Source organism: Chiloscyllium punctatum, chromosome 40 (assembly GCF_047496795.1).
Source record: "Chiloscyllium punctatum isolate Juve2018m chromosome 40, sChiPun1.3, whole genome shotgun sequence".
Classification (NCBI taxonomy): Eukaryota; Metazoa; Chordata; class Chondrichthyes; order Orectolobiformes; family Hemiscylliidae; genus Chiloscyllium; species Chiloscyllium punctatum.
In genome coordinates this window covers 35,825,167-35,836,738 of record NC_092778.1, presented here as the reverse complement: position 1 = coordinate 35,836,738, position 11,572 = coordinate 35,825,167, and positions in this window count along the sequence as shown.

The following is an 11,572-nucleotide window of genomic DNA, read 5'->3' as shown; positions in this document are numbered from 1 at the left end:
GGCCATGTGGAAAGCTGTCTTTCCTTAGCAAATTTTCCACATACAGAAATTTCATCTTCGGTGGGGGGTGGGGGGGAGGAGGAGGAGAAGAAGCTACTGAGGAGAAAATGAATAAATTAAACCTCAGGTTTAAACCTAGACAATTCTCTGAGTGAGGCCATGGACAACGAATGATGAAGAATGGAAATGTAAAGACCAACAGAGAATTATGTTGTCACAGGAATATAATTCTGCCATTGTTATCAAGTCAACACATTCACACTTCATCTACTATGCTCTTAATTCATTTCCACCATGAGTAAAAAGCTTGTGTCTTTACACACTGCAAGCCCCCAGAGCTATACTGATGCTAAGATTCCAGACTAGATTCTTGTTCAATGCCCACCAGAGTGCGTGTGCCTCGATTTGGTCTTCAATCTTGATCCTGTTTTTTCTAAAGGAGTGTGACAATTAGTACAGGGGTTCTTCACCTGAATATTAAATGTTGAATCTTGTTAGAAAGAATACCTTGATCATCTGAGAACATGATCTTCTCTGGTGTAATGGCCTGAGTTGAAGATCAGGTACACTACTGATAATTCGTTGGCTATGTCTTGTTCAAGTGGATGAAATACAAATATTTCTCCCTTTCACCTTCCCAAAAGTACCACAACAACACACTTAGCATTACCTCAAAAGTGGGATTACAATGCTAAGAATTCATCTTGTCACACCACAGCTTCCCAGGCCTGAATCTGTGCTATTTCATATATATATATGTTAGCACAGTTTAAAGGATTATTGGAACAATTTTTTTTTATTAATCTGTTAAGTTGTTAGATCTCTAATAAATGTCTGATAATAATTTCCACCTGAGACCGTCTGTTTTACACAGCTCATAGATGCCTCAAGGAAAATAGCACCCTTTTCTGAAACCTGACTGCTAGCTGTGTATTTCATTATTATGTGGATAATCCTGAAATTTGATTGTGATATTGCACATCATTTGAGCCTGATCAATGAAGTTATTACCAGAGGAATTATTTGTCCTTTTGTGAACATAAACACTATGTTGACCTCTGTCTGCACAACCTACTAACATTCTTAAGTGATGGTTTCCTCTGATATTTCTGTTCCAGTTTTGCAGTATTCTGTGGTAAATACAATATGTAAATATACTCTATATATGGACAGGTTTCAATAGTTTAAAGCCCATTGTGAGGGACATGTCAAATCAGTATGGAAGAATATTGATTCGAGGTTGGTGATGATCCATTTATTATGGTTCATGTTGGGACCAACAAAATGGGGAAATGGGATCAAGAATTTCTGAGTGGTATTGTCACCAGTATAGTAATTTAGATTCTGAGGTAATAGTATAGGGACCTGGGTTTGAATCCCATCACAGCAGATGATGGAATTTGAATTCAGTTTTTTCAAAGATATATTAGATGTCTATTGATGACTGCAAAAACATTGAAGTTTTTCATAACAACCCATCTGGTTCACTAATATCCTTTCGTGAAGGAAGTCAGCAATCATTTCCAGAAATTACCACGTGATTCCAGACCCACAGCAATGTGGTGGAAACGACACATAAATGCCATATAGGTTTAATCTCCTCGTAAGTCACTCAGTTCAAGGGCAACTAGGAGTGGGTAACAAATGTTGGCCCAGCCAGCAATGCCCACATCCAATGATTCATTTCTGAGTATTACCCTCCACATGCATAGTCACATGGAATAGACAACTTGGGAATATGAACACTTTTTTTTATTCATTCACGAAATGTGGGTGTCTCTGGCTGGGCCAACATTTATTGCCCATCCCTAATCACCGAGAGGGCATTTAAGAATCGACTACATTGCTTTGGGTCTGAAGTCACATGTAGGCCAGACAGGGTAAGGACAGCAGTTTTCTTCTCTAAGGGACATTAGTGAACTAGATGGGTTTTCTTGACAATTGACAATGGATTCTAAAGGAGAGAGTTTAGGAGGAGAGGTTCCATTTCATTGGAATGCTGTCAGCAGTTTTGGAACAGGAAGGCATTGCAAGTTGAGACAGGGTACAGCTGAATAAGGTTAGCATAGAGTCCACTTGAAAAGGATAAATGGGCAACCACTTTAATAATGGGAAGGCAATGGGATTGGGCTCTCATGAAACAAGTGAAGAAAAGACTGACCTGTAAACAAACATAAATAAGAACTGAATAAACTATTACAATTATCAGGTAGGTTAGACTTTATACAATTTAAATGTTACTTATACGAAATAACTGTATTGAATGAATTGCAGACTCAAATTCTTTTGGAGGTCTAACTCCTTCAAGATAGCTGCTAGGTGCTATCAGGTGATAACGTTGACAGGGAAGATAGGGAATTGGTAGAAATGAAGCCGTGGCACTAGGTGATCTAGGTTAAAATGACTTCAAAGCTGAGGAGGTGGAACGAGTGGTAAGCTGACAAGATCTGCTCATTCTACCAGTTTATGTCCTCATGACATCTACCATTGTCCTTTTCATCATTCTGATAATTCCAATATTTGTGTCATTTGACAATGTTTAAAATGTGCCCTGTACACCTAAGTCCAGGTTATTTAACATATTTTAAGAAAAGCAATAGTCTAATACAGACACCAGGTAATTCCCCACTGTACTGTATACCTTCTAGCCTGAAAAACTATTTGCAACGATATTTCTGGATGTTATTTATATAGAATTGTAGAAAGCATTTCATAATCTCCCATATGAGACCAAGAGCTAAAGTTGAATTGAAACAAAGTTATTGGCCTTGTTATGAACTTAGCTGAGTGGCAAGAGAGTGAAGTGTGGGCATAATGGGAAGATACTCTTAATTGGCAGAATGTGAATGGTGATGTCTAGGAAGGATCTGTGTTCAGGTCACAATTAGATTTATTTACAAATTAGTGAGCTAGAATGCCACATATCTAAATTTGAAATGTCACGAATAAAAGTGGAATTGTTAGCAGTGCAAATGGTAGTTTAAAATGTCTTGAACATGTACTGAAAATTATCAAAATGCTTAATGAAATGTTGGCCTTCAAGAGATTAGAATACAAGGGAATAAAAATCTTATTTTGCTCATACTAGTTCTATTTGCCCATACCTAGAGTACTGTGAGCCATTCTGGGTGCCATACCTTCAGAAAGGTAAATTGTACTTGCCGAGAGAGTAGAGCATATGTTCATCAAAATGATGCTTAACCTCCAAGGGTTAAATCATAAGACCACAAACAGAGGATATATTTCCCAGAATTTAGATGGTTAAGTGGCAATTTGACGAAAATGTAAGATATTAAGGTGAGCAGATAGGGTAAATAAAAAATTATTTTCACTTGTTAATCAGATTTTTCAGGAATTAAATTAGAAAACACTTATAAAACAGCGATATAGATTTGGAAGTTTCTCCTGAAATTAGCAATTGAGACAATTATGAATATCAAATAATTTTTTGAAGAGATGACAGCAGGGTTTGATTAGGTTAGTACTTCAGTTCCATAAAATAGACCTGCCAGAAGGTTATACAGTTCATGGGATAAAAATAGTAACATGGATGCACAATTGGTTGAATGCTGGAAAATGGTGATTAATTGATGAGTTTTTGACTGAAGGAGGATTTGGAATGGATGTTCTATGATTAGTGTTGAGACCTTTGCTTCCTGATTATATATTGACTTAGATCTTGATATACACAGCACTTTCAAAATATGTTAATGACTTTAAAAAATCTTGAACTATGAGGAAAATGTAGACATGCAAAAGGACTTGGACAAGTTGAGCAATAGATAGGCAAGTGACAAAACTTGTTAAAATTTAAGTTTGTAATAATTCATTTTGATAGGATCAACAAATTGATATTTTGAGGAACCTCGATTATTCGAACGGGATAGGTGGGCACTATTTCGTTCGAATAATTGATTATTTGGTTAATTGATTCAATGCCTTTCCTTTTGGGGCTCAGAGTTTTCTGGTAAGTCCGCTCCGCTCCCTGTTCAGGAGTTGAGGCAGCAGCACATCATGTGTGAGCCCCCGTCCAAAACCGTACCCACTCCTGTCCCCCTGCCCAAAACTGCACCCACCCAAAACCCTGAACCCCACCCAATACCGCCCGCACCAATCTGCCAACCCCATCTAACACAGCCCTTTATCCGCCCCCACCCCCCCAACCTTTGCCCCCAAAGTGTCCAAAACCGCTCCCTACTCTCCCCCCTCTCCAGGGCAGTCAGATTGGACACCAACAACGACAATGCTGCTGCTGCCACCTTTGGGGGAGTCTCCAAATAGCGCACATACACAGCAACACATTAAAAATTTTTACTGCAATCTTTTGATGGGTTCCACCTTTGCCCTGTACAGGAGAATGTTGTAAAGATTATCTGGAGACGGCGGGGGGGGGGGGGGTTCGTGGTTCGGTTACACGCCTGTGTAGAACTCCAGGGAAAGTGTGTGGGGACAGGGAGAGAGGGCAGGCAGTAGGTCATTTGGAGACGATGCCTGGACTCCCATCAGTCCAGGACTGTTCTCTGCAGCATTTCAGTAAGCTGAGTTCACTTTTAATCATTGTAAACAAAAGACGTGATCAGTGTTGGAAACACGTCTTTGATGTAATGTTTCTAACGGGACCTCAAGATCTCCTTCGGATAATCCGATATTTGGATAATTGATATTCTTCTGTAAAGAGTGATTACAATTTAAAAAGATGCAAGAACAGAAGGTCCGTGGTGTATGTGTATGACTGATTGAAAAGAATGAGACAGCTTGGTCATAGAGGGCAAGAGAAAAGAGCTTATATTAAAACTTGTATAAATGACTAGTTCAGCCTAGCATACTCATGTATGGTTTTGGATACTCAACTTTAAGATGTGAGACTTTAGAGAGAGTGAAGAAAACGCCCAGAGATGAGCAAGTAGTTATGAAGATACATTTGAGACATTGAAGCCATTTATCTTAAACAGAAGGCTGAGGAGATTAGATTTGATAGAGGTATTCAAAATCAAAAGGCTATGAAAGTTAAGGAAAATTTTGTTCCCAACTTGCAAAATGATCAAGAACGAAAGACCACTAATCTTAGTTTTTCAAACTGGAGGCTTGTAGTACGCCGTAGGGTCTGTGCTGGGTCTACTGTTATTCATATCTATATAAATGGTTTGGATGTGAATTTAGGGGTTTGATTAGTATTTTGGCCGATGACACCAAGATTGGTAATAAAGTGCATAGTGAAGGTGGTTGACTGGGAATACAGTAAGATCTTGATCAACTGGGCCAGTGGGCTGGGACTTGGCAGATGGTGTTTAATTTAGATAAATGCAACATGTTGCATTTTAGTGGGTCAGACCAGGGCAGGATGTATAGTCAAAAGTAGGCCTTTGTGGAGTGTTCTAGAACCAAGAGATCCAAGGGTAGAGGTTCATAGCTCCTTGAACGTGGAGTCACAGGTAGACAGGGTGGTGAAGGTGGCTTTCGGAATGCTTGCTTTCATTGGTCAGATCACTGATTATAGGAATTAGGAATTCTTGTTGCAGCTGTACAAGACATTGGTAAGGCCACATTTGGAGTACTGATGCAGTTCAGTCACTCTACTGAACAAAGGATATTATTAACCTAAAGAGTGCAGAACACATTTACTAGATGCTACCTTGATGGAAACATTCGAATCAAGATTAGAGTGGTGCTGGAAAAGCGTAGCAGGTCAGGCAGCATCCGAGGAGCAGGAAAATCGACGTTTCGAGCAGGATCCCTTCATCAGAAACACTTGAATTATAAGGAGAGGCTGGATAGGATAAGACTTTTTTTCCCCCTGGAATGTAGGAGACTGAGGGGTAACCTTATGGAAGTCTATAAAATTATAAGAGGCATATCTAAGATAGATAGCCAACAGCTTTTCCCAATGATAGGAAGTCTTAAGACTAGAGAGCATCGGGGAGAAATAGAAAATGGTCCAGAGGTAAACTTTTTTTCAGTGGGTGGTGAGTGTCTGGAACAGGCTGCTAGAGATATTGTTAGAGGCATATACAATTTTGTCATTTAACAAACATTTTGACGGTACGTGGATGGGATAGACATGAAGGGAAATGGATCCAAAGCAGCCAACTGAGACTAGATTAATTGTGAAAACTGAGTGCCTTCCACAGGTTAGGCGAAAGGGTCTGTTTCCATGATAGACTCGAGTTTATCTTGCTTTCAGTTTGTTTCCCTCTATTCCTTTCCCACTTATCTGTTTTTCCCAGCTTTCCCAAGAACACATTTTGCTACTTCTCATTTACCTCATGTCCCGAGTGAGGGGCTCATAAGGACAGTGGTAATGTCCCTACTACTAGGGTCAAGAAATTCCAATTCAAATCCCACCTCCTCCAGGCATGTGTAATTACAACTCTGAAATACCTTTATCTAATCTGATTGAATTCAACACAGTGTTAGAGTCATAGAGATGTACAGCACAGAAACAGACCCTTCAAGGTCCAACTCGTCCATGCCGACCAGATATCCCAACTCAATCTAGTCCCACCTGCCAGCACCCGGCCCATATCCCTCCAAACCCTTCCTATTCATATACCCATCCAAATGCCTCTTAAATGTTGCAATTGTACCAGCCTCCACCACATCCTCTGGCAGCTCATTCCATATACGTACCACCCTCTGTGTGAAAAAGTTGCCCCTTAGGTCTCTTTTATATCTTTCCCCTCTCACCCTAAACCTATGCCCTCTAGTTCTGGACTCCCTGACCCCAGGGAAAAGACTTTGCTTATTTACCCTATCCATGCCCCTCATGATTTTATAAACCTCTCTAAGGTCACCCCTCAGCCTCCAACGCTCCAGGGAAAACAGCCCCAGCCTGTTCAGCCTCTCCCTATGGCTCAGATCCTCCAACCCTGGCAACATCCTTGTAAATCTTTTCTGAACCCTTTCAAGTTTCACAACATCTTTCTGATAGGAAGGAGACCCGAATTGCATGCAATATTCCCAACAGTGACCTAACCAATGTCCTGTACAGCCGCAACATGACCTCCCACCTCCTGTGCTCAATACTCTGACCAAGAAAGGAAAGCATACCAAACGCCTTCTTCACTATCCTATCTACCTGCGACTCCACTTCCAAGGTCTCTTTGTTTAGCAACACTCCCTAGGACCTTACCATTAAGTGTATAAGTCCTGCTAAGATTTGCTTTCCCAAAATGCAGCATCTCGCATTTATCTGAATTAAACTCCATCTGCCACTTCTCAGCCCATTGGCCCATTTGGTCCAGATCCTGTTGTAATCTGAGGTAACCCTCTTCGCTGTCCACTACACCTCCAATTTTGGTGTCATCTGCAAACTTACTAACTGTTACTGTTATGCTCGCATCCAAATCATTTATGTAAATGACAAAAAGTAGAGGACCCAGCACCGATCATTGTGGCACTCCACTGGTCACAGGCCTCCAGTCTGAAAAACAACCCTCCACCACCACCCTCTGTCTTCTACCTTTGAGCCAGTTCTGTATGCAAATGGCTAGTTCTCCCTGTATTCCATGAGATCTAACCTTGCTAATCAGTCTCCCATGGGGAACCTTGCCGAACGTCTTACTGAAGTCCATATAGATCACATCTACCGCTCTGCCCTCATCAATCTTCTTTGTTACTTCTTCAAAAAACTCAATCAAGTTTGTGAGACATGATTTCCCATGCACAAAGCCATGTTGACTATCCCGAATCAGTCCTTGCCTTTCCAAATACATGTACACCCTGTCCCTCAAGATTCCCTCCAACAACTTGCCCACCACCGAGGTCAGGCTCACCATTCTATAGTTCCCTGGCTTGTCTTTACCTCCTTTCTTAAACAGTGGCACCACGTTTGCTAACCTCCAGTCTTCTGGTACCTCACCTGTGACTATCGATGATACAAGTATCTCAGCAAGAGGCCCAACAATCACTTCTCTAGCTTCCCACATTGTTCTCGGATACACCGGATCAGGTCAGAGATTTATCCACCTTTAACCATTTCAAGACATCCAGCACTTCCTCCTCTGTAATCTGGACATTTTGCAAGATGTCACCGTCTATTTTCCTACAGTCTTTCTATTCCATATCCTTTTCCACAGTAAATACTGATGCAAAATATTCATTATCTCCCCCATTTTTTGTGGCTCCACACAAAGGCCGCCTTGCTGATCTTTGAGGGGCTCTCTTCTCTCCCTAGTTACCCTTTTGTCCTTAATATATTTGTAAAAACTCTTTGGATTCTCCTTAATTCTATTTGCCAAAACTATCTCATGTCCCCGTTTTACCCTCCTGATTTCCGTCTTAAGCATACTCCTACTTCCTTTATACTCTTCTAAGGATTCACTCAATCTATCCTGTCTATACCTGACATATGCTTCCTTCTTTTTCTTAACCAAACCCTCAATTTCTTTAGTTATCGAGTATTGCCTATACCTACCAGCCTTCCCTTTCTCTGGATTCTTGTTATCTCATTTCTGAAGGCTTCCCGTTTTCCAGCCATCCTTTTACCTGCGAACATCTGCCTCCAATCAGCTTTCGAAAGTTCTTGCCTAATACCGTCAAAATTGGCCTTTCTCCAATGTAGAACTTCAACTTTTAGATCTGGTCTATCCTTTTACATCACTATTTTAAAACGAATAGAATTATGGTCGCTGGCCCCAAAGTGCTCCCCCACTGACACCTCAGTCACCAGGCCTGCCTTATTTCCCAAGAGTCGGTCAGGTTTTGCACCTTCTCTAGTAGGTACATCCACATACTGAATCAGAAAATTGTCTTGTACACACGTAAGAAATTCTTCTCCATCTAAACCTTTAACACTATGGCAGTCCCAGTCGATGTTTGGAAAGTTAAAATCCCCTACCATAACCACCCTATTATTCTTACAGATAGCTGAGATCTCCTTACAAGTTTGTTTCTCAATTTCCCTCTGACTATTGGGGGGGGTCTATAATACAATTCCAATAATGTGATGATCCCTTTCTTATTTCTCAGTTCCACCCAAATAACTTCCCTGGATCTATTTCCAGGAATATCCTCCCTCAGCACAGCTGTAATGCTATCCCTTATCAAAAATGCCACTCCCCCTCCACTCTTGCCTCCCTTTCTATCCTTCCTGTAGCATTTGTATCCTGGAACATTAAGCTGCCAGTCCTGCCCATCCCTGAGCCATGTTTCTGTAATTGCTATAATATCCCAGTCCCATGTTCCTAACCATGCCCTGAGTTCATCTGCCTTCCCTGTTAGGCCCCTTGCATTGAAATAAATGCAGTTTAATTTATTAGTCCTACCTTGTCCCTGCCTGCCCTGACTGTTTGACTCGCTTCTGTTCTCAGCTGTACCCGTCTCTTTCCCCACTGTCTTCCTGGATCCCACCCCCCCACCCCACCTTACCTTACTAGTTTAAATCCTCCCAAGTAGTTCTACCAAATTTTCCTGCCAGTATATTAGTCCCCTTCCAAATTAGGTGCAATCCGTCCTTCTTGTACAGGTCACTTCTACCCCAAGAGATTCCAATTATCCAAAAATGTGAATCCTTCTCCCATACACCAGCTCCTCAGCCATGCATTCATCTGCTCTATCCTCCTATTCCTGCCCTCACTAGCTCGTAGCACTGGGAATAATCCAGATATTACTACCCTGGAGGACCTCCTTTTTTAATTTCTGTCTAACTCTCTGTAATCTCCCTTCAGAATCTCAACCTTTTCCCTTCCAATGTCATTGGTTCCAATGCGGACAATGACCTCCTGCTGGCCCCTCTCCCCATGAGAACATTCTGCACCCTCTCGGAGATATCCTTGATCCTGGAAACAACACCTTTCTGCTTTTTCTCTGGCCACAGAAACATGTGTCTGTACATCTGACTACAGAATCCCCTAATACAAATGATCTCTTGGAAGCCGACATACCCCTTGTTGCATTAGAGCGCCAGTCTCAATACCAGAAACTTGGTTGTTCATGCTACGTTTCCCTGAGAATCCATCACCCCCTACATTTTCCAAAACAGCATACCTGTTTGAAATGGGTATATCCACAAAAGACTCCTGCACTAGCTGCCTACCTCTCTTACCCTTCCTGGAGTTAACCCATCTATATGACTGTATCTGAGACTTTCCCCCCCTTCGTATAACTGCCACCCATCACATACAGTTGCTGTTGCAAATTCCTCATCACTTCTATCTGTCTCTCCAACTGATCCACTCGATCTGATAAGATTTGCGTCCAACAGTATTTATGGAAGATATAATCCATAGTGACCCTTAAACTCTCTTTAAACTCCCACACCTGACAAGTACATATCACTGCAAAGGCCATTTTTGCTTCTTCACAATCTACAGACCCAGAAAATAACACTGCCCCAGGTTAAATTAATGGCTATGGCTTATATTTTAATTTTAATCAACAGACTTATCTCCAAAAACATATAATCAAGAAAGAATCCACTATACTCACTCCTGCAGCCTTTCTCTTGGACAGATTTAAAACAACAATTAACTTATCTGATTCTGTGCTGTGAACTTCGCCCAACAATTCCTCCAAGGCTAGGTAGAAGGATTTCACATTAATTTAGTGAATTATTATTTATGACCTTTGGTCCAGCTCTTGTTGGAAAGATATGTAGTTATGTATCTACTATATCAGTTATTTCAAAAACTGACTGAGTCCTTAATATCTTTTGAGAAACAAGCATATTAGTTGTTTAAGCATTTGATAGGTATAAAAAACTTCCTTCTGCTATCATTGCATTAAAATTAGCTAACCAGTACCTCTATCTCTATGATTTAGAAACAGGCTGTTCAGTGGATCTCCTGCAAGCTTAATGAGAGGGTTTCCATTTGTTCAGAAATGAATATCTCCTTTAAAAATTAACCTGAAGTACAATTTTTCATCTATATCTACACCCTCATGTTACTTCGTTGTGGCAGTATGGTGGCTCAGTGGTTAGCACTGCTGTTTCAGTGCCAGGAACGCTGGTTTGATTCCAGTCTCACGTGACTGCGTGAAGCTTGCACATCCTCTGTCTGTGTGGGTTTTCTCCCACAATCCAAAAAAAATGTGCAGGTTAGGTAAACTGGCAAGGCTAAATTGCCTACTATTCAGGGATGTGTAGATTAGCTGAATTAGTATGGGGTAAATTAAGAATAATAGGGTTAGTGTGGACTTCTGGGGCCAAAGAGCCTGTTTCTACACTATAGGTATTTTATGATTCTTACAATACAGTCTTCTGGATGTATCACTTAAGCCTCATTTTAGATTAGCTATTTGGTAATAGAAATCAAATATTGCTGAAAAGGAAAACACTTAGGATTTGCAAATTGTCCTAATACAAGATGAAAAGTCTTAGAGGAAAATATTTACAGTCACAGGTCTTATTGAGAAATCAATTAGATAACTGAAATCTTAGCTTTAAAATTGAAGCCCACTATTTAATAGGTTGTTTCATTTCTGAGCTATTAATTTGAAACAATCAAAATGTTTAAGAAATTGCACTAACATCAGCATAGGCCCTGTGTATTAAATGTATATCTTCCAGTCTATGAAACTGCACCAGCATTACTATGCATTCAGATTAGTTTACTAACTGTAAAATTACAATGTT